The sequence below is a fragment of the Prionailurus bengalensis genome, chromosome E4 (genome assembly GCF_016509475.1).
Source record: "Prionailurus bengalensis isolate Pbe53 chromosome E4, Fcat_Pben_1.1_paternal_pri, whole genome shotgun sequence".
NCBI classification, from domain to species: domain Eukaryota; kingdom Metazoa; phylum Chordata; class Mammalia; order Carnivora; family Felidae; genus Prionailurus; species Prionailurus bengalensis.
The window spans coordinates 3,068,222-3,091,877 of NC_057360.1; the positions used below are offsets into that span (position 1 = coordinate 3,068,222).

Below are 23,656 nucleotides of genomic sequence, written 5' to 3' on the forward strand. Positions count from 1 at the left end.
TCAGCCCAGAGCCCATGCGGGGCTCGAACTCACGGACCGCGAGATCGTGACCTGAGCTGAAGTCGGACGCCCAACCGACTGAGCCACCCAGGCGCCCCTAACTTTTTTTTTTTTAATGTTTATTTTTGAGAGAAAGGCAGAGCACAAGAGGGGGGAGGGCAGAGAGGGAGGGAGACACAGAATCCGAAGCAGGCTCCAGGCTCCCAGCCATCAGCCCAGAGCCCGACACGGGGCTCGAACTCACGGACCGCGAGATCGTGACCTGGCCAAAGTCGGACGCTTAACCGACTGCGCCACCCAGGCGCCCCGAGAAGTAATGTTTTTATGCGTCCTTGCTCCACGAAATGCCTGAAATTAGAATGATCCCGGGACCGGGGCCTGAACTTGCCTCCACAGGAAGTTCTGTTTTTTAAATTCGGACTCTGGTCCCTTTCTTTTCCATTGTTCTTATTGCCAATGGGACTTTGGGCAAGTAATTCTCGGGAAAGCTATCTGTGTATATACAAGATGAAGACAATAATGGTACCTGCTCCCTACCTACCTGGCAAAAGTGTTGGGAAAGCAACCAGCTAACGTCTATTGTGCTCTTGGAATGCCTGCAGAGAAAGATAAGGTCTACGTGCAAGGGTGTGATTATATCGAGTCAGCACGACACCCTTGTCTCTGCTCTGTACGCGTGGCTGTCGCCTAAGACACTATGGAACAGAATTTGGCTCTCATGTTTGATGTTCTAAGGACATGAGGATGTGACAATACATTTTCTGAAGAGCCAGAGTTGGGAAGGTAAGACATCCTCTTATCTATTTATTTATTTAATTAATTTATTGTTTTAATTTATGTCCAAGTTACTTAGCATATCGTGCAACAATGATTTCAGGAGTAGATTCCTTAGTGCCCCTGACCCATGTAGCCCATCTCTCCCCATCCCCAACCCCTCCCGTAACCCTCGGTTTGTTCTCCATATTTATGAGTCTCTTCTGTTTTGTCCCCCTCCCTGTTTTTATATTATTTTTGTTTCCCTTCCCTTATGTTCATCTGTTTTGTCTCAAAAGTCCTCATGTGAGTGAAGTCATAGGATTTTTGTCTTTCTCTGACTGACTTATTTCGCTTAGCATAATGCCCTCTGGTTCCATCCACCAAGTTGCAAATGGCAAGATTTCATTCTTTTTGGTTGCCGAGTAATACTCACAAGTACTCCTTCTGGTTCTTCATCAGTCACGTGACTCCACTTCCAGAAAGGGTCAGGATGCTGTGGCGAAGGGTGACCTGGAAAGCAGAGAAAACGTGCCCATTTCTACTGGGGGGCTGCCCAAACTGGAAAGCCCCAATGTTCGATTTCTATGGTCAGGCTTCTAGAAAGTCTATGCCTGTCAGGTTTACCCCCAGAGCAGTGTCCCACCCCATGCCTAGCAGGACCACGCCAGATGACCCTCCCACACCACCATTCAAATCTGTTTATTTTTTATTTCATTTTAAGTTTTTTAACATTTATTTTTGAGAGAGAGAGAGAGAGAGACAGAGCATGAGTGGGGGAGGGGCAGAGAGAGAGGGAGACACGGAATCCCAAGCAGGCTCCGGCTCCAGGCTCCGAGCCGTCAGCACAGAGCCCAACGTGGGGCTCGAACTCACGAACCTCGAGATTATGACCTGAACCGAAGTTGGACGCTTAACCGACTGAGCCACCCAGGCGCCCCTTGACAACCTTACCTCGATCCCATCAGTGAAGTCCTATTTTGCCACACAAGGTAATATATGCCATCTTTAGGGGAGAAAGAAATGGGCAAGACGATGGGAGAGAAATTTTCCGGAGCCTCCGCTGCACACTAAATAATTCCCAGACACTCTTCATGACCGGAGCGTGGTATCTCTTGTCACCGTTTTACAGGTGAGAAAATCAAGGCCCAGAGAGGCCAAGCTACTTGTCCACCACCTCCCAGCAAGTAAATTGTAGAGACAGCAAGCAGACATGGATCTGTCTGATTTCAAAGCCCTCGTCCTGGCCACCCACCAACACTCCTCACATTCCATTAACACTCTGACACTTTGTAAAGGGGAAACAATTCTGGCAGACCCCGCTCTGAGAAACAGCTGACTTGAAAAGACTAAAAGCTTTAGTCGATGAACACATACATGTAAACATTCTCAAGTTCTCCCCCAAATCCTGGGACCCTATGGATGAGAAGCATCAGGAGGAACCCAGTATGTTCCCTCTTGAGAACTCGACTTTCAAGGAGACCCTAATACTAGGACCCAACCACGTGGCTCTACTTAGGAAAAGGCTTTAATGAAACAAAGCATTTCCCACTGGTAAGATTTTAACACTAACCCTCTCTTAGTGTTATGGGTGTAAGTGAACGATTTCCACCGCCGAGACGCTTCGGGAACGTCGGCCGCGCGGAAGTGGACGGCTGTGGCTTTTTCTGAGCTTCCTCTAAATGAAAGTTTACCTGGATGTCCCACAAAAGCTTGGGAGATGGAAAATGTCACCCTCGTCTTGGCCCAGGCTAACGGCTCTGGTAACATTGAAGCATAATGTTTATCACGCAATTGCTTGATTACAATGACTTATGTGCCCGGCACTGCGGTGAGCACTTTCCATGCGTTAACGTGTTTAATACCCAGGAAAATCCTATGAGGCAGGTCGTAGGCTCCCCTTCCTTTAACAAATGAGAAAACTAAGCCACAGAAAGGTTAGGGAATTTCTTAAAGTCCCACAACTGGTAAAGTGTGCGGAGCTGGGATGAAACACAAGTCACCTGACTATAGACACCATCTTTCCTTTTTAATTTTATTTTTTTAATTTACATCCAGGTTAGTTAGCATGTAGTACAACAATGATTTCAGGAATAGATTCCTTAATGCCCCGACCCATTGAGCCCATTCCGCCTCTCACAACCCCTCCCGTAACCCTCTATTTGTTCTCCGTATTTAAGAGTCTCTTATGCTTTGTCCCCCTCCCTGTTTTTATATGGTTTTTGCTTCCCTTCCCTTGTGTTCATCTGTTCTGTGTCTTAAAGTCCTCATATGAGTGAAGTCATATGATATTTGTCTTTCTCTGACTAATTTCGCGTAGCATAATACCCTCCAGTTCCATCTACGTAGTTGCAAATGGCAAGATTTCATTCTTTTTGGTTGCCGAGTAATACTCCATTGTGTGTGTGTGTGTGTGTGTGTGTGTGTATATATATATATACACACACCACATCTTCTTTATCCATTCATCCATTGATGGACATTTGGGCTCTTTCCAGACTTTGGCTCTTGTCAATAGTGCTGCTATAAACATTGGGGTGCATGTGCCCCTTTGAAATAGCACACCTGTATCCCTTGGATAAATAGTAGTGCAATTGCTGGGTCGTAGGGTAGTTCTATTTTTAATTTTTGAGGAACCTCCGTACTTTTTTCCAGAATGGCTGCACCAGTTTGCATTCCCACCAACAATGCAAAAGAGATCTTCTTTCTCCACATCCTCACCAACATCTGCTGTTGCCTGAGTTGTTCATGTTAGCCATTCTGACAGGTGTCAGGTGGTATCTCATCGTGGTTTTGATCTGTATTTCCCTGATGATGAGTGACATTGAGCATTTTTTCATGTGTCGGTTGGCCATCTGGATGTCTTCTTTGGAGAAGTGTCTATTCATGTCTTTTGCCCATTTCTTCACTGGATTATTTTTTTTAACGTTTATTTATTATTATTGAGAGACAGGGACAGAGCATGAACATGGGAGGGGCAGAGAGAGGAGGAGACAGAGAATCCGAAGCAGGCTCCAGGCTCTGAGCTGTCAGCACAGAGCCCAACATGGGGCCAAAACTCACAAACTGCAAGATCATGACCGGAACCAAAGGCGGATGCCCAATTGACTGAGCCACCCAGGCGCCCCGACACCATCTTTTAACAGAACTGAGGACAAAGATGTTCGCTCTGGGCCTAGACCCGTTTCCTGGGCCCTGGCCCCATCCTTCCTGGTCTAGGGCAGATGCTATATCAGACTCTTCTTTGAGACCTGCTACTCACTGTCCAGTCACCTAAGGACACATCCAAAGGTGAAAGAACATTATCCGTGCACCAGATCCTGGAAATTCCAGTCTGCTTTACTGAACCCCTGTTCCCAACAGCCTCTACAGTGAAGGGAACCATGGAACATCCCCCCGCCCACTGTCTCCGCTGCAGTCCTCAGTCTACTCTTTTGTGAACTTTTTACTTCAAAGATTTCCTTGGAGAAATGTTGGGGTTACAGAAAAGGCATCACGTGACTTATCTCAACCTTTCCAGGAATGGATGGACCTCCAATCCCAAGAGACCCCTTGAGTTCTTAAACATTTCTTCACGTTAGATGTTCTTACAACTGATTGTTAAATCTTGTAAATGGCAGTGGGACTCAGTACCAGGTGATAGAGCACCTGCCCGTAACTACACTGTCTAAGGTATGGCGTGTCCTCTCTTTCTAGAAGAAATCTAGAAAGAGATCTTCTAGGAAGATTAAGATCCCATTTCAAATGGGCAAGAACTCATGTTACCCAAGGCAATGAACTTGGTTTGTTTTCTTCTTTGCATTTCTGGGAAGTATTTTCTTGTTCCACATCTGACTGGAGAGTGTGATTACGTGAGTTGGAAACCCCTTCTCTGTGGGTATGTTGACAGTGCTCAGAAGGTCCCATCAGCAATGGAAACTGTGCAAGGGTCCGGACACTCTAGAAGCAAAAGAGAAGAAATTCACTGTGGAAAATCATAATAATATACACTTTCTACGTAAAGTCAACTACCTGAGGCTCTCACACTATACCTCCCTTACTCTGAGATGAACATATCCGTATTAGTTCCAGAACAAAGAGATTTTTCTCATTTTTTAATCACTGCTTTCCAATTAACACTCCTTAGATTCCAAACTGTGCCGTGATGAAGCCGAGCAGTTTCTGCCTATATGGCCGGGGTTTGAGGCTGTGCCTGCCATCCAAGAATCTGACAGCAGCCATGACCACCTTGACTCTCTCCCTGGACCTCGTCTTTCGGTCTCTGGACTCGACCCCCATGTTTGGAAGCTTGCACGCAGAAAGAGCTATCCCCAAATGAGGAAGTCAATGAAAGACCCACGTTCACATTGTCCACTCCTTTCCCATTCCCTGCACCTATAGGGCTCTTCTCCAAGGTCATATCAACCTATTTAATCAGCTTCCCTAACCTGTACGTTCTTCAGAGAAAAAAAGCAATCCTTCCAATGCTTTATTATTCCTTCATTTCTTAGGGTCAGCCCCCTACGGACGATCCACGTGGCCCAACGGAGGAGCACACAACTAGCCTTGCCATCAGATGGGAGTCTGCATTTGCCTTCTGGTTCTTCTGGAAAATGGTAATTCTTATTTTATTATTCAGTGTGGTTTTTATTGGGAGGTCAGTTCTTCTTGAGGGGCAGTGATCGAGAGATTTGGTGGAAGCTTGCCCATCTTAGGAATCCGGTTGAAAGAAGACCACGCATTCATTACACAACACCAGGGGGGTGAGTTCACTTCTGAACATGGCTGGCCCGATCTGGCCTGTCTCTCCAAGCTCCTAGCAGCCCCTTTACAGAATACCTAAATGTCATGCATGTTGGTCATCCTGGCTACCCAACCTTTAAACAACCTTCCCATTTGGGGGGGAACGCCAAAGCAGAGAGGAGGTGGGTCTCCTCTCCCTACTTTAGAAGCCAAAGAGGGCAGAGTTTCTATCTTTGCCCCAGCAACTAGGGAACCATCCTGGGCTCAGCCAATCAGAGGACCCCTTTGGGGACATGATGTGGTGGATTTGTGTCCAGCAGCATGATGATAGGTGTTTGGGGTGACCGAGCCCCAAACTGGTGTCCAGCAATGACAACACCAGTGACAGGATCCTAAGCAGACCATCCTGTGTGAAGACCTTGGCTGTGCCTTGCCTCCCGTGATCTCATTCATTTCCCATCACCTGGTTCTCTAGCCCTCTCACTGATTCTGCACACTGCACAGTAGTCTTCCAGTAAATTTGCCTCCTGCTCAGGTCAACCAGAAGAGATCTTCATTGGTTACAACCAAGAATCTCAACTGGCATGCCAACCCTTCCTTCATGGACATGTGACCCTGTAACAACTTAGGATGGTGGGCTTGATGGGGCCGGTTCCTGTTTTCAGGTTGACTCTCCCACCAAGTGTGAACTGTTTAACTTTCTCGCAAATCTGAAGGGGCTGTATATACTCCAAGGACAGACCCCAGAGCCTGGCAGACAAGGGCTATGGGACCCCAAGGACACTGGGAGAAGTAACCGGAAGGAGGAGATGTATCTGTTGGCTTCTCTGCTGACAGGTAGTTGTGTTCATTAAGAACGAACGCAAAGAAACTTGGATATTAATTCTTCTTTGAAAGATAAAGTTTAGGGGCGCCTGGGTGACTCAGTCAGTTGAGCGTCCGACTCTTGATCTTGGCTCAGGTTGATCTCATGGTTGTGAGATCAGGCTCCCCGTCAGGCTCTGCACCGGGCGTGGATCCTGGTTGGGATTGTCTCTCCCTCTCTCTCTGTCCTTCCCCCCTCCCTCAAAATAAATGAATGAACTTCCAAAAAGAAAGAAGTAAAGTGTACTTTGTTTCTCGCCCCCAATACAGAAGTAATTCGTGCTCATTGTGGAAGATACGGGCGAGAAGAAAAAAAGAAGAAAAAAATCGCCTCTCCTCCTACCAGCCACCAATAGCCACTAAATGAAATTTCGGTGTGTTTCTTTCTAATATGTTTACCATGAAAACCTCTCCGTAGCTACGCTCATCCTGGTCTCTTGCCTGCTAAAATTCTGGAAAGGCCAGAAATATTTCCATTACATGCTGATATCTGTCTCTCGAATATCCCCAGGTGCTAAACAAAAGACACTAAATACTACCTTTTGGCTGAAAGGAGCATTTCCCAAAATGTGTCCCGTGAAACACTGATTCCTTCATTCGTTATCAGCTCCTGTAGATATAATACAAAAAGAGGTTTTCTTAAATTTTTAAAATGTTTATTTATTTTTGAGAGAGAGAGAGACAGAGCGTGAGCGGGGGTGGGGCAGAGAGAGAGGGAGACACAGAATCCGAAGCAGCTCCAGGCTCCGAGCTGTCTCCGCACAGAGCCCCACGCGGGGCTCGAACTCACAAACCATGAGATCGCCACCTGAGCCCAAGTCGGATGCTCACCCGACTGAGCCACCCAGGCGCCCCTTAAAAGAGTTTTTCTTGATCAGAAAAGTTTGGGAAATACTGAGTTAAAGTTGAACACGTTTCTTTATTGCGTGAACCCTCAGAGCTCTCAACACATCAGAGCGCCCTGTGACTCTCAAAGACATCGAGAGCATTGTCCCAGCATCCTGAGCATAGAAATCCCCTTTGAAAGTCTTTTTCTCTGGACCAGTGTTCTGGGGAGCGCTGACCCAGAAAACTTAGACCCTCAGATCATTTTACCTTCCTCCCACATCATCAGTGGATTACGCATTCAGAGTCAGTAGGGGGAAAGGAGAATATATCTCAGATATATAAAAGTGGAATTTGGAAAATAAATAGCAGGACGGGGCCTAGGAACTAATCGTTCCTTTGCTGATTTATTTACCTGTAAGGACGTGTCCAAGGGAACGAGGTTTACAGACAAGCGTCACAATTCATGCCCGAGAGCCCGAAGACCAGAGCCACGCTGCATTCCAAGCGAGCGATCTCATCTGGAGAAATGTTGCTGCGTAAATGACTTTATCCACGTTTAGGTAGAAAATCCAATTAACTTACTAGAAGCCTGCATTACCGGACTAAGGAGATTAACTTCCTGTTACTCAGTATCATTTTAGTACTTTCCCCCTCCCCTAAAAAAGGACAGTTCCATATGACCAAAAAGAATTTTTTTTTTTTAAATAACGCTCACTAGGACAAAGGAGGAAACAGAAACACACAGAAGTACAAGAAAAGCAGGACATCCTCACTGGGACCCAGCACGGTGGACAGGAGAACCTTCGGGCAGAAATCCTGTGCCTGCCCGGTCCCTTTCCCAGCCGTACTCATGTCTGGTCAGACTCCACGTGGAATCTGCCAGAGCATCTGGGGGTTCGGCCTCAGAAGAGGAATGCAAACACGGCTTCTTCCATTAAGCCAACGAGTCTGAATGCCCATTGGACAGATGCAGAAACTGAGGAGAACAAGAAGTTTTTAAAAAGCTTTAAAAAGCTTAAAAGCGTGTGATGTCTCCTAACACACACTCTGTGTACCACCTTGGGGTCTGCCCTGTGAACTTGCTTTGTGCCAAAAACCCGGCTGCGAGACCCCCGTGATGCTCCTGAGCTCGGTGTCTGTCTTTTGGGGGACAAACCTAAGTGTTTAGGAAAGTCTGGGAATTACCAGGGTTCAAAAGTACCTTCTTTCTGTGAAGGAGCCCATAGGATATGCTGGAGAAGCTTCCGGATTTTCAGCCGGAGATCTTCCCCCTGCTTCTGTTTCCGCAGACCCCCGTCCCTGAGCCGGACAGGGAGAGCTCCGCGCGGCCCTCCGGAGGGAAGTGGAATCTGAGAAAGTCCAAGCTGTGAGGGACCTTAAATGATCATCGTGGCGAGCCCAACCCCCTCCGTTTACAGATCCAAACACACGGAGCCCAGAACCCACCAGAATTCGAGAGTGAATGTGCTCCCCCCGCCCTTCTTCTATTTGTGTGCGATTTTCCCATGGCAGCCGGCCAAAGCATCTACATCAGTAATGTCTGGGGGATTTACGAGGCCACGCGATCCGCCGGGTTTCTACGCAGACCTAAACAGGAAACCCACACAAGGAAATGCTCTTTGTGTTGGCAGGCCAAATTCCCAGGATGCTTTCACCTGAGTGGCCTGGCTGGGACGAAACAAGGGCTTGGCCCAACAAACGCCCTTAGATCTGGTGGCAGGGGTGCCCTCCCCACCCCACCCCGCCTCGGCCACCCGCCCCCCACCCCCAGGCCTGTGCTCATTTAATGAGAACAGGATTTGCCTCTCTCAGACCTCGACTTAGGGTTGCTCCAAGGTCGGGGTGCCTGGGTGGCCCAGTCGGTTAAGCGTCCGACTTCCGCTCGGGCCATGATCTTGCGGTTCGTGAGTTCGAGCCCCGCGTCGGGCTCTGTGCTGACGGCTCGGGGCCCGGAGCCTGCTTCAGATTCTGTGTCTCCCTCTCTCTGCCCCTCCCCGGCTCACACTCTGTCTCTCTCACAAAAATACATAAAAACATTAAAAAAAAAAAAAAAAAGGTGGCTCCCAGGTCTTGATGCTGAATAGGGGTCCGTCGCTCCCGAGACACCCACCCCTCGTCTCTCTGTTGAGTTCAAGGCTTTGCTTGTCCTCACCTGCGTGAAATCAGTTAACCTGGGGAAGTCAGGCGTCCCGCTCACGCCCATCCTAGTCTTTCTGCCTGTTGCTTTTTGTCCCAGAAGATGCCTTAGGGCCAAAAAATTACTGGCATTTCCCAGCCAAGGGACAGCCAGATGCCTCTGGGTCCCTCTGAGTCATCACGTGTGTCACCCGGCTCTGTCCTCCTTTGCTGCACCCCCAGCCCAGAGTCCTGCCACATCTCGACTCCCCACGTCGTCGGTCCGTCTGCCCTCGTGTCTAGCCATTCTGGCCCACGGTGGCGTTTTTAATTCTTTTCAGCTTCCCACGGGCGATTCGAAACTTAAGAGACTGTTGCTCGGGGCTGGACAGGAAGGAAGCGTGTAGCTGGTTCGCAGAACAGAACAGTGGTGCTGGTGACCTGTTCCCCTCCTCAGGCGTCCCCTCGGGCTGACACCAAAAATAGACTGTGTTCTCTTTGGTTGCCCCCCACGTCCCCCCGGGGAAAGAAGACACAGGCTTCTGGGGAGCCTGCACTATTATGGGGACTGACTGTCTTTGAGGAATTCCCAGATGTTGGGAGAGGATGAAGTGTCATTTCCTCTAACAAATAGTCTGGGCATCTGTGCATTTCCTTCTGAGCCAGCTTTTTAGGAGAACGTGATGTGGTGATGACGAGGGACAAATCACTCCGGCTTCCACTCTCGGGTACTGGTGGCGGCGGGGGGGGGGGGGGGAGCTCGCCAAACCCTTTGGTTCCAATTCTCCATTAAGAAACTGTTTGTGGGGGCGCCTGAGTGACTCAGTTGGTTAAGCACGCGACTCTTGGTTTCAGTCCAGGTCATGATCTCACAGTTCACAGCTTCGAGCCCCGCATAGGGCTCTGCGCTGACAGCACGAAGCCTGCTTGGGATTCTCTCTCTCTCCCCCTCTCTCTGCTTCTCTCCAGCTCAAGCTCTCCCTCAACATAAATAAACATAAAAAAATAATTTAAAAAAAAAAGAAAAGGAACTGTTTCTGTCCTCTGCATGCATAGGTGACACCATAAGGGGACAGCACAGGTAGTGGTTAAAGGCAAGGGCTCTAGACACAAGATAAAGGCGCTAAGGGAAACGCACAAGGAACCACGAATGCTGGGAGGAGAGTTGGAGTAATGAAATTGTCCGTCCATCCCCCACATCGGTGGTCTCTGTGGTGGACAGGCATAGGCCGCCTTACTGGGAAACTTGTCCCCCACACGGCCAGCCCTAATGAGTCTGAAACTCTGGGGATGAAGCACCCTCTTCTGAGCCTTCCAGCTCGTTCTGACGGACCCTCACGCTTGAGAATCCCTGACGTGTCTAGATGCGCATTAGGGGTTGCTCACAAGGCAGGAGAGAAAAGATGGTTACCCAAGAAAATGCTTCAGCAACGCTGCAGAGGTGAGATTTATAGGTGAGGCTATCTTGGAAAGAAAAGGATCCCAGAACTAGAAATGAAGCGACTGCAAAGAAAATAGTTAAAGAGGGGCGCCTGGGGGGCTCAGTCGGTTAAACGTCTGACTTTGGCTCTCCCCGTTCCCGAGTTCAAGCCCCGCGTTGGGCTCTGTGCTGACAGCTCAGGGCCTGGAGCCTGTTTCAGATTCTGTGTCTCCCTTTGGCGCTCTGTCCCTTCCCCGCTTATGCTCAGTCTCTGTCTCTCAAAAATAATAAAGTAAACATTAAAAAAAGAAAAAGTTAAAGATCTAACCGTCCCTTGTTGCTTATACTGCACCAATTTGTAGCCCTTCTAGAATATGGTTTAATGGCTAAAAGTATATTCATAGAATACTTTTCAGTTTAAAATTCTTCTAGTGTTTATTTATTTATTTTTGAGAGAGAGAGAGAGAGAGACAGAGACAGAGCACGAGCAGGGGAGGAGCAGAGAGAGAGAGGGAGACACAGAATCCGAAGCAGGCTCCAGGCTCTGAGCTGTCAGCACAGAGCCCGACGCGGGGCTCGAACCCACAGACCGCGAGATCATGACCTGAGCCGAACCGGCTGAACCACCCAGGCACCCCATGATATTTTTCAGTTTACATAAAATGTACAATGTGGGCCCAATTATGTAAAATGTATGTGGATATCCATTGATACGTAGGGAAAATGTTAGAAAATTGCCCATCAAAATGTTCACAGTGATCATTTTCCGGTGATGGATTCTGGATCCTTTTTATTTTATCCCGTAAGCTTTTCTGTGTATGCCCCCAACTTTCCCATAATGAATACGTATTTTTATAACCAAACCTTTTTTTTTTTTTCTCCCAATAAAGCAACGAGCTCGTTGGGTCAAAACAGTCCTTTAGACAAATCTGCATGGCCCTCTGCAGAGGCTAGCTCTCCAAGAATTTATGTCACACGATAACCAGCACCACCTGTTACGCTGATGCTAAAACGGGGCCTGAAGAACAACATAAAAAGAGACTGTGAAACTCATCAGCTCCAGTTCAAACCCGAGCAGCAGGGAGAGCCCACCCGAGGCACCTGCCGCTCCCGCCTCCGGGCGCCTGGGAGTGCGGATCCCGGTGCTGGGTGGTTCTCAGCATGGGGGGGTGGGGGTGGGGGCGGCGCTGCCCCTCTCTGCCCGGGGCTTTGTTCACAAGCCGGGCGCCTCTCAGTTTTGACACCCCAGATTTCCAAGCGGGGATAAGCTTGGGGCAAACACAGAACAAAACAAAAACACAGAAAGAGCCCTTAAAAGCCTAGAAAGGAAGAAAGGACAATGGAACGTGATGTAAGGGCCGCTGAACAGCCAGTGACTCAGCGCTTCTGTGCCATCAACACCAGCTGCAGCCCCGGGGTGGCCGAGGTGGCAGCTCACAGAAGAGCCACACACACACACACACACACACACACTGTGCAAACACCCCACTGCCTGGAGCGAAGCAAAAACTCCAGCCTGTGCTGCAGACATCTCTGCGGCCGCCGCCCTGGCAGAATGTTTAAGGACGGTCCCCGTTAATTCGGCTTCCTATTAATACCTTTTATCACGACTCTTTCCCTAAGGAGCTGGACACGTGTCTCGGGGGGCAGATTCCCCAAACGGGAGCCGGTGTCTGCCTGCGAGGAGGGCTGTGTCTCACTCTGCCTCTGAAACGTCACAGGACGAAATTTGGTTAGTGGGGAAGATTGCCCTCTTCCCCCACCCCCACCCCCCACCGTTGGCCTCTCGGGGAGGCTGGGCTGGGAGGGGGGACGAGGGAGGGTGTGTGCTCAGTCCTCACCCTTTGTGAGTCTGGGGAAGGGGCCGCAAGAAGACTCGCACAGACTCAGGATGGGAGTGGGATCTGTCCCAGGGAATTTTGACTCGGGCGATAACTCTGTCTGGAAATGCATCATCTTATTAAAAGTTGCATTTTTAAGCCAGGCCTTCACCACGGTTCAGAGTGGGTTGAAGGAACCCCTCCCACGGCTGGGGCTGGTCCCCACTCCTGCCAGACGCCTGGGCTGCCACGGGCCCGCCCCGCGGAACTCAGCACAGTGGGCTGGTCCCCGCCGCTCCCATTAACCACCGAATCCCCGGTCCACCAGCTCCCCTCTTCTTGTCCCTCTTCTTGTCCCCTGCTGCTCCTTCGACATGGATTCCCCAGGGGAAGCTCTTTCCTGCCCTCACGTGAAAACTCGCATGAGTTCCAGAAAGTCTCTGCTCCCTCCGAGGTATGAGATCATTCCGCGGATCGACGTTCGGATCACAAAACACAGTCTTGTTTCAGAAACTGGGTGTCTGGGCCAAGTATCCAGCATGTCAACGTTGTAATAGTCACCCCAAAGTGGGGCTTCCCAGCACTTCCTGAGCCCAGGGCGCCCGGAAGGAGCAGAGGTCAGCGGATGGCAGGCTCTTAACAGGCCCTCTAAGGACGTGGCGAGACAGTTGAAGGGACTCTCCTTCCTGGGTCTGTCTGTTTGCTTGGTTTTGGCTCCAATGCCAAAAAGGAGCATTTAGGCTCCCGATGCCATCCTCGGCTGTGGGCTGCTCTCCCCACACAGAACCTCCCTCCTACGTTTCCCTCATCCCCTCACCTCTCAGGCCAACCGTTGGATCGAATTTAGAATGTCTCCCGGCCTGCCGTCTCCCTCCTGGGCCCACGCAGGCTGGACCCTGCGCTCCGTGGGGTGCACGTCTTTCTCAAATGCAGCGCCTACTTTCTCTTTCTCTGCCTCTTCCCACCGCTAAGGCCACTGGAGCTTTCTGAGCAGGTCCCCAGATGCAGGTGTCCGAGTAGATCTTCTCTTGCAAGATGTGATGATAAGGAGCTAATAGCCCGCCCCAGGGAGGGCGGTACAATCGTAACTTTCCTCCCAAAGCCCCCTCTCTTTTTTCTTGATCCTTCTACAGCCCTTCATGGAGGAAGGTTTTCAGGGGCTGTGAAAACCAGTTTCCGGATATTTCCTTTGAGGGTCTGCCTATGGTCTGTGTGACAATCCACCTGCCTCCAGCGAATATAGTATTCAGCCAGCACCTGTGTGAACACCTACAAGTTGTCCTGTACAGAATGGGAATAATACGATGTGCCCCGCTAAGCCTGCCAGTCTGAGTACATGGCCCTTAGACGAAAGCAGTGTTGACCTCCACCTATTAACGGTGCTATGAACCCAGTTTGTTTTTAGTTTCTCATAATTTTGAGGCCAGAAACCCTTATCCTATCCTCCACAGTGTGGAAAACCCCTCCATATTTTTAAATTTGCATTTTTGAATAGAAGCTACAGTTTGTAACTCCTTTTTTGTTCACTAAAGAAACTTTTCTGGCAGTTCCTTTTTTTTTAATTAACTTATTTATTTTGAGAGAGAGAGCAGGAGCAGGAAAGGGGCAGAGAGAGAGAGAGAGAGAGGGAGAGAGAGAGAATCCCAAGCAGGGTCTGCTCTGTTGGGACAGAGCCCGACGCGGGGCTCGATCTCACCAACCATGAGATCGTGACCTGAGCTGAGATCAAGAGTCAGCTGCTTACCTGACTGAGTCACCCAGGTGCCCTTATTGTTTGTAGTTCTTTTTTTTTAATTGTATTTATTTATTTATTTATTTACGTGTTTATTTGTTTGTTTATTTTTGAGAGAGAGCACGCACGGGTGAGCGAGGTGCAGAAAGAGAGAGCGCGGAGCCCAGAGGGGGCTTGAGCTCACCCACCGTGGGGCCCGAACTCACAAACCATGAGATTGTGACCTGAGCCAAAGTCGGATGCCCAACCGACGGAGCCCCCCAGACGCCCCTAGTTTGTAAGTCTTAATATTCAACAATGGATATCATTACACCCTAAAAAACTACTATCTGATCTCCTCACCCCCCAGAAATGTCAGGATTTGGACAAGACCAGAGGCCAAGCTGTGGTGATGGGCTCACCTTCGCGGGTGTGCTGGAGTCCGTGTGCACGTGTTCCCAGCTCCCAAGTTCTGGAATGTCACACTGGTAGCTGGAAATTGGCCACGGACAGAGTATTTCCCCTACGGAAACGAGCCGATGCTGCCAGTCAGATCTTCCTCCCCCTTCCCCACCCAAAGCTGATTTTTGAACACTCACCAACATACCATTGCATGAAATTATCATGCAATAAATGTTACAGCTCGGTATGGTCAATATCTGGAGCCTTCACGTGACGTGGCTGGAAGATAAGACTCTGGGTAGAGCCATGATAAAGAACAGAACAGAAGAACGGAGACTTCTCACACAGGAGCATGCCTGAAAGTGGGCCCAGGGGCGCCTGGGTGGCTCAGTTGGATGAGCTCCGACTTCGGCTCAGGTCACGATCTCGCCGTCTGTGAGTTTGAGCCCCGCGTCGGGCTCTGTGCTGACAGCTCAGAGCCTGGAGCCTGCTTTGGATTCTGTGTCTCCCTCTCTCTCTGACCCTCCGCCGCTCATGCTCTGTCTCTCTGTCTCAAAAATAAAATAAAACATTAAAATGATAAATACATTAAAAAAAAAAAAAAAAAAGAAAGTGGGCCCAAAGACCGGCCCAAGGGAAGGACAATGGGTTCTCAGGGCCCGAGGAAGCACCTGTTTTCTGGGAAAAGTAATTTCCTAACAGAGGAGGGAGAGGAATGGGTGTGTGCTCCTCAGAGCAAGAACTCAGGCTGGGAGGGCTCGAGGGACCCACAGTGGCCCCATTTTTCAGGCCTACACGAGTCTCGGCTCCCGCAGGTCTTTGCCAGTGTCAGAAGCAGGGACGGCCACTCCAGCCCCACACGTGGCCTCTGTGGCCCCTTAGCTGTGCTCAACCCTCTGGCCTTTGAAGGCAGCAGAGTCAGGGATAGTGAAGGCGGCTCCACGAGGAGAGAACAGAGCGGGCATCAGTAGCCATCTGCGATGGCGGAAGCTTCCTGGGAGACGGCGGGGCCAGGTGAGCCTTGGCGTCTGCCCTCCACACGCGGGCGGTCTGGGTGTTTGCTCATCTGGCTTGACCTCTTAGCCCAGGGTGGTGAGGATGGGCCAGGCTGGGAGCACGGGGACGGGGCTGGTGAGTGCCCTGGACTCAGGGTACGACGGCCGGCTCCTGACTGTGACAGTTATGGTGCTCCCTGGAATGGCCGAGGAACAGAGGACAGCCTGTCACTAAACGGTGCCACAGGCTGTGGCGGTGACCCAGTGAGTGAGCGGTTTGGCAGGTTCCTGACAGAGCATTAGCGTGCTGGGGGGACAAGACCATACGGATGGATGGCCTGTGCGGATCCGCACCCCCGAGGCCCATCGGAGAATCCATCTGTCACCTTGATTGCTAAGGCAGGAAAACGCTGATGCGTCGGATCTGGTCCGTTTTCTGTGTTTCTGCAGAATTTGTGTTCTTCTTGGACTTACTATCTTTACAGAAACTAGGTCTAATTGGATGGGGTTTTTTGTTTGTTTTCTACCAGATATGTATAGACCCGTTAACTTCTAATACCGTTAGAGAGTCTCAATTATATGAGAAATTAAGCCAACCGTGCCATTCTTAAAAATGTTTCAATTTCCACGTGAGTCGCCTTGACCTGGTTTTCTCTTGTCTTCTCGGGGCACAGAGTCCCTGACAATGACACCTTATTGCTTACGGCAGAAGACAGGGAGACACAGGGCAGCAGGACTCAAAACTGAGGAAGGGCAGAGCCTGAAAGGAGCCGTTCCTTCCTTTCTGGTCACATACTACAGAGGAAAGAAGTTGCCAAACATTAGATATGTTTGTATTTACTTATTTATTTATTTGTTTATTTGTTTATTTATTATTTTTTCAGTTAAAGGGGCAGAGGGAGAGAGAGAGAGAGAGAGAGAGAGAGAATCCCAAGCAGGCTCCCTGCTCAGCACGGAGCCCGATGCGGCGCGCGATCCCATGACCCTGGGATCACGACCTGAGCCTTAATCAAGTGTCGGACGCTCAACCGACCGAGCCCCCCAGACGCCCCTTTGTGTGCTTCATAAATATCAACTAAGGAGAGTACAGCCATGAGGAAGGGGAAACTAAATTCCAGTGGAAAGATGAGCATTTGGTTTGAATGTCGGATACGCAACAGCTTCGTCAGGGAGTAGTGATAAAGTATATATTTTGACATCCGAATTTTGAAAAGCAAGGAAGCCCAAAGCTGTCGTAAGGAGTCTCAGAGCAATGCCTCCAACCCCAACCAGGCATTCTTAGACTGTAAATGGTCATTATTCCAGATCTGGAGGTAACACGACTAAGTTCACAACGTCAGTGCCCACTTTGACTTTCCATTGAATCCTACTCAGGACAGAGGTCTCTGGCCCCAATCCAGCCTGCTGGGGCTGACGAGGATTCTACTAGACCAACTTATAGCCTCTCTGAGCTTATTTGAATGGGTGGAGAAAGAGACCAAGACTGGGCCTCAGCCCCCAAATTGTTATATCTGTTACTATACTACCATCTAATGGCAAGGTGCGTTAAAACAAACGCCACCTAGTCTAGGGACTACTGGCTTAAAATTGCTTTCCATGGCAAAGAGTTCCAATGTATCTCCCTGTCCCTCCAGCTAAGCCAGCACATGGTCCCCCTAGCTCACAGAAATTGGCCCTGGTACAGAGAAGGTAATGAAGCCTCCAATCTGACTCTGAGAAAAGATTGTGTAAGCATCAGTGAGGTCAGAAAGATTTCTAAAACACTCCCACAGGGGTGCAAGGTAAGCGAGAACTATTTTAAGACAGTTGTTGTTTAAACTGTCCTATACATGAGAATTTCAGAATAACAGAAGGAGCCATAGGATACAATACGTTTATCAGGAATCATTATCTCACAGAGGAGGCTAATAAACGTAACCCTATGCAGAAACTCTCCACTGCTCTAAAAATAGAGTCCCACCGCACAAATCAAGTTTCGTTGCTATATGAGAAAACAATGATATATCACCAGCCCTCTGCCCTCTGCTCCTGCTCGTCAAGATTTCAGATCACTAAAATTTTCCTCCCGGTGCTAGACGTTGGAAGTGGAGATTGTTTGGGGGAAATGTTCTCAGCGATGAAAATAAAGACTGCCTCTTCCCCTCCCCCATGCCGTCCCGCGTCTCCAAACACACAGGACACGCATATCAAGGATTTTTCCACTTCCTGGGCAGTTCCCTGAGTGTCACCAATAACTCAACACTCAATCACATCAGAAGGCAGCCGGAGCCCCGAGAACTCCTGGGTACAACTAGTGGGTCCACCGTGCATGGAGGTTTGCTGTGGAACCCCCAAGACTCCATGGGGCTGAAGGCTGGCGTTGATCGATGACAACAGACACTCGGTCAACTTGAGGGGGACGAAGTGCCATGGGATTGGGATACCCTGAACTAGGGCTCAGACACCAGTTACACCGTGCAATTTTGGGAAATATCATTAGTAGACTGACGACAACCTAGTAACGCAAATTGCGAGTTGACTTCCAACCAGAGAAGGGGGCAGGGGTCACCATTAGACCAGAGAAAATACTCTCTGGGTTGAGATCCACACTGATGTGCCCCTTCCCCAGCTTTTGGAGCACAGAGTAGTAGAAAGGTGTGCTTTTAGGTTATAAGCATTCCTAGGAGCACAGAACGGTACAAAACTCCCACGTGTCCTCCCCTCCTGCCTTTCAGGCCTCACCCCAGGACACAGGCAAGACAAAACCAGCAGGCACGCCTTATGAATCAGCTATTTCCTTTCTTTCGATTTAATTTTTTTTTAATATTTATTTATTATTTTGAGAGACAGAGACAGAGCGTGAGCAGGAGAGGGGCAGAGAGAGAGGGAGACACAGAATCCGAGGCAGGCTCCAGGCTCCGAGCTGTCAGCACAGAGCCCGACGCGAGGCTCGAACTCACGAACCGCGAGATCATGACCTGAGCTGAAGTCGGACACTTAACCGACTGAGCCACCCAGGCGCCCCTAAATCAGCAATTTCCTACCTGTTGACCCCAACCAGAAGCTTCACCTAGGAGCTTATTAGAAATGCAGATTCTCCAGCTGGAGCCTAGTCCTACTGAACAGGAAACTCCGGGGTGAGCACAGAAGTCTGTTTTAACAGATGCCGCAGGTGGCTGTGGTGCAGCCGTGGGCTTTGAGAAACACTGACGCAAGAGGCACACCGGGCCCAGTTTGGTGGTTAACAGACGGCAAACGAGGCTGTGGCCAAGTCTAGTTAGAGCTTGAAGCTCTGGAATCCACACTTTGGCCCTGTGTCCGAGCTCCCTCGGGCCGAGCGATGTGCCATCTTGGTCCGGTCCATTCTGGCAGCTTCCGCAGGGTCTGTCCACCTCTGACATAAGCAGGCTTATTGTGCCTGGGAACGGGCCCAGAGCCACAGGAGCAAAACTAGTCGCCCTCGGTGGAGTTCAGCAGAGAGGTCCCCTGGGACACTATATCTCCCTTTTGTTTTTTAATCTTTAGAACCAGTGATTTGCTTCCAGGTCCAGCAAGAATGGTTGGCAAGCACGCTTGCTAGGTGGGAGGACTGGCCCAGAACACGGAGATCTCTTTTGTGCCCAGGAGGAAACGGTGAGGTCCCGCTAACGGCTCAGGAACTGAGATAGTAGCTGGCCTACCAAGGTCCCCTCGGGAAGAGGACAGAGAGCAATGTATTTGGGGGGTTCTTTTTTTTCTGGCAAAGTTACAAAAACGTCCAAATAATACTTTAAAACCCATATTCCCACCACCTGGAATTAATAACTACTAACGTCGTGGGGCGCCTGGGTGGCTCAGTCGGTTAAGCATCAGGTCACGATCTCACGGTTCGTGAATTCGAGCCCCGCGTCGGGCTCTGTGCTGACAGCTCGGAGCCTGGAGCCTGCTTCGGATTCTGTGTCTCCCTCTTTCTCTGTCCTCCCCTGCTCCCGCTCTGTTCCCCAATCTCTCAAGAATAAATAAGCATTTAGGGGCGCCTGGGTGGCGCAGTCGGTTTAGCGTCCGACTTCAGCCAGGTCACGATCTCGCGGTCCGTGAGTTCGAGCCCCGCGTCGGGCTCTGGGCTGATGGCTCAGAGCCTGGAGCCTGTTTCCGATTCTGTGTCTCCCTCTCTCTCTGCCCCTTCCCCGTTCATGCTCTGTCTCTCTCTGTCCCAAAAATAAATAAAAAACGTTGAAAAAAAAATTAAAAAAAAAAAGAATAAATAAGCATTTACAAAATTAGTAAAATTGTACCAGATTAAGAGCCTTTTTTTATTAATGTTTACTTATTTTTTGAGAGAGAGAGAGACAGAGCACGAGTGGGGGAAGAACAAAGAAAGAGGGAGACACAGAATCGGGAGCAAGCTCCAGGCTCTGACCTGTCAGCGCGGAGCCCGACACGGGGCTCGAACTCACTACCCTTGAGATCGTGACCTGAGCCAAAGTCGGATGCTTAACTGACGGAGCCACCCAGGCACCCCTCAAAGGCTGTTTTTTGAAGTTGTGAAGTTACAACATATAAGCTGGGTGAGCACAGAGCAGCCAGAATAATTTTTAACAAAGAACGTTCTTTTATCAGAAAACATTTCGACTATGAGGTTTCCACATAGCTGCTAATAATAACTTGTAAATTTGCCTAGCTGGAGGCTGGAGAGTTGGAATTTACCAATAACAAAGAGCAGAAAAATAGCTGAAGAGGAAGCCAGCTCTTTTCCTTGGGAATAAACACAACCTCTTTCGAACAACCCTCCCCTTGCCTCTGAAGAGAGCAGGAAAGAAGTCGGGCTAGTCCAAGAGAAATCAGGCTACAGATCATTAAAGCCTAAGGCTTCCCCACCCCTGATTGTGGAGTCGGAGCCAAATGCAGGAAGCTCTAAGAGACAACCGCCACCAAGGGCACGCCCCTCCCTAGCTGACCTTAAACTATGTTTGGTGTCACCCAGCAAAGCCAGGAGACCGTGGAAAGGTGTGCTGAAGTCATGAGCCACTAGTCCTTGTCCCCAAGGGTGGGGAGAGGGTGAAGGTGAGAAGGCTGGAGGGCTGGTCACCAAAGAGGACGAAGCCATGTGGGCTGAGCTGGCCAAGGAGCAGGCGGGAAGGGCCACCACCCTCGCTCTGACCCGGTTTTCCAGCCACCATGGCTGCCCCTGGAGCAACGTTCAGAAGCCCCGAAAAGGAATCACCCGCGGCACCGAGGACCTGCCTTCTGTTCTTCGATAAACTCGCTCCAGCCCTAAGGGGGGAAAAATACGGATTAAAATCCTCATCTTCCCACTTAGCCTCACCTGAGAAACTCATGCCTGCTTAGACAAGCCCATCTCCCCAGCAGGCAGAACAAAGGTGGGAGACGGGGTCAGGGGAGTTGTTTGGTCTGTGCGAGAGGGCGGGGGTGCCTGGGCCAGATCCCCGCTGGATGCCTCCCCTTTGTGCACGTATTGGTAAAACGAATATACTCAGGACGCCTGGGGGGCTCAGTCGGCTAAGCGTCCGACTCTTGGTCTCAGGTCATGATCTCACAGTTTCATGAGTTCAAGCCCCTCATCAGGCTCTGTGCTGACAGTGTGGAGCCTGCTTGGGCTTCTCTCTCCCTCCCTCTCTCCCTCCCTCACGCTGTCTCTGTCTCCCTCGGAATAAAGAAATAAACTTCAAAAAGAAAAAGAAGAAAGAAACGAACGTAGGCATTGGAGAATTTAGTAAGTTAAGCATGTGGCTCTCGGCGCCCCCCCCCCCCCGACAGGTGCACAGCTCTGTTTCTTTTTTTTTTTTTTTTAATTTTTTTTTCAACGTTTATTTTTTTATTTTTGGGACAGAGAGAGACAGAGCATGAACAGGGGAGGGGCAGAGAGAGAGGGAGACACAGAATCGGAAACAGGCTCCAGGCTCCAAGCCATCAGCCCAGAGCCCGATGCGGGGCTCGAACTCCCGGACCGCGAGATCGTGACCTGGCTGAAGTCGGACGCTCAACCGACTGCGCCACCCAGGCGCCCCACACAGCTCTGTTTCTATCAGTCGGTGCCCCACCCGCCAGAGAGACACTATGCGCCATCCCCGTCACAGGCCTTACGACGACCACCAGCCCCCCACCCACCCGCCACACACACGCTGCTTCCCAGGTCCCTCAGCACCTCTTTAGAGGCCGTGGAAGCCTGTTGGCCGCTGTCAGCGCATGGTGTCGAGGAAGCCTGCGGAAACGTTCAGGCCCATCGAAAGCCAATAACAAGAAATGGGCTTTTCACCTGGTTTCCTGTGGAAAAAATAATACCGAGGGGGAGAAGGGGGAGAAGGGGGAGGGTAGGATCCACGTGTGGGTGGGTGTGAACACTCTGTCCTCGTCTCTTTCAGCCGATAAACACGCGCGGTACCCGTGATGCGCAAAGCTCTGGGCGAGATTCTGGTGACAAACGTGAGACACGGCCCCCCGACCTCCAGGAGCTCATGATCCGGGGTGGGGGGGGGGATCACACATACAAACTTGAAAATCGTATCATAAGTTCCGTGATAAAGGCTCATTCATCGCGTCAACAAAGATTTATTGTGCACAATGTGCCAGCCGCAAGTATGAACAAATAATTTTGAGAGCACAGAGGCCAAATATAACTCCCCTTCGTCTTTCAAACAAGAGCCGCCATGCATTCGCTCTTTGGGGCAGGGTCCTTCTCTCCGTACGACCCTCCCCCCTGACGTTCAATAAATCCTGCTCTCCAAGTTTGCATCGCCTGTCCTCCGATCCACTAGACGATTTCCGCCCAATCTTTCTTCGCTATTCACTCATCAGTTGGATACACGCGCAGGGAGCACCTACCGTATGCTGGGATCGGGACGTTGGGGGCCGGCCAAGCTCAGTGGGGACAGAAGCAAATCACACACACCGTGTGGCCGGCACACATTCCGGAGCGTGGGATCCCCGGAAAGGGTGCAGGGGGGAAGCCCGTCACCAGCCTGGGGCTGGAGGGGAAGGCTTTCTGGAGCGAAGCCCGAAGCGAGCCTCAGAGGGTGTTGCGTGTGACAGACGGACAGAACTGCAGACGGAGAGGGCAGCTCGGGAGAGAGAGCAGAGACCGCCTCGCAATCCAGCACCTTGACCCCGGCGGTTCCACAACCTTGATCTTGTCCGAGCTGTTTGGAGTCCCGCAAGCTCCCGGGAGCCAATCCCATTCTCGAGAGGGTGGTGTTGCCACCCGAATGCCGGCTTCTTGAGCCAGAGTGGCTCTGTCTGGCGGGCCATATGTCCACGTGGGCTTTGGAATCGGGATAGACGCAGAAGGATTCTGAGTGAGCGTGAAATCGGAGGAAGCTGCAAAGCCAGTGATCTTGTCATCGACTTAGGGCAGCTGCCGTGTCTGCCTGGCCACCGCCTCCCTCCCCTCCCCGGAGAGCCACGTTTCCAGGCACTGCACTTTTCTCCGCTCCCTCAGCCCCCATAGCCCGGACCCCCATCCCAATCTGGGTTCCACCCCCTGCAGCTGCTTCACGGAGGCCACGCGTCCCCCTCGTCGCTGGCATCTCTGCAGCTTCTGAGCCTGAGACCTGTTCTCCTGCCCCCACATCCACACACCACTCCTTCCTGGCTCCCCTCCTATGAGTCTGGCTGCTACTCCCCAGGCCCCTTTCCATCAGTTTCTCTGCCAATCGGGCAACAGATTCTTGTCCTGTCCGTTCCCTGTCCAGCTGAGATCACAGATTCGGTCACCACTTGTAGGGCCGAAGAATTCCCAAATCCCTATCTATGGCTCAAATGCCTTTTATGCCCCCAGTGTGGCAAAATACATTTCACCTAAATTTACCGTCAGAACCATTTTCGGGTTTTGCTTAAGTGTACATTTCAGCGGCATGAAGCGCATTCGCCCTGTGGTGCAAACATCACCGCCATCTGTCTCCAGAACTCTTCCCTCTTGCAAAATTGGAACTCTGTATCTGTTGAACAATAACCCCGCCGGCCCAGCCTGTCCTCCTTCCCCCGGATCCTGGCAACCGCTGTTCTAATTTCTGTCTCTGTGAGTTTGACACCTCATGTTAAGTGGAACCAC

The 23,656-nt window shown here is 50.5% G+C and overlaps 1 long non-coding RNA gene across 1 annotated transcript; it reads right to left on the bottom strand.

The window, feature by feature from the left end:
- Positions 1-3,794: 3,794 nt before the first annotated feature.
- LOC122475882 lies at positions 3,795-8,876 on the bottom strand. Its single transcript, XR_006295340.1, has 4 exons — positions 8,369-8,876; positions 7,580-8,143; positions 6,879-6,949; positions 3,795-4,692 (listed from the first exon to the last, which is right to left on the bottom strand). It is a non-coding gene; the product is annotated as an uncharacterized LOC122475882 (long non-coding RNA).
- Between the last annotated feature and the right edge of the window lie 14,780 nt (positions 8,877-23,656).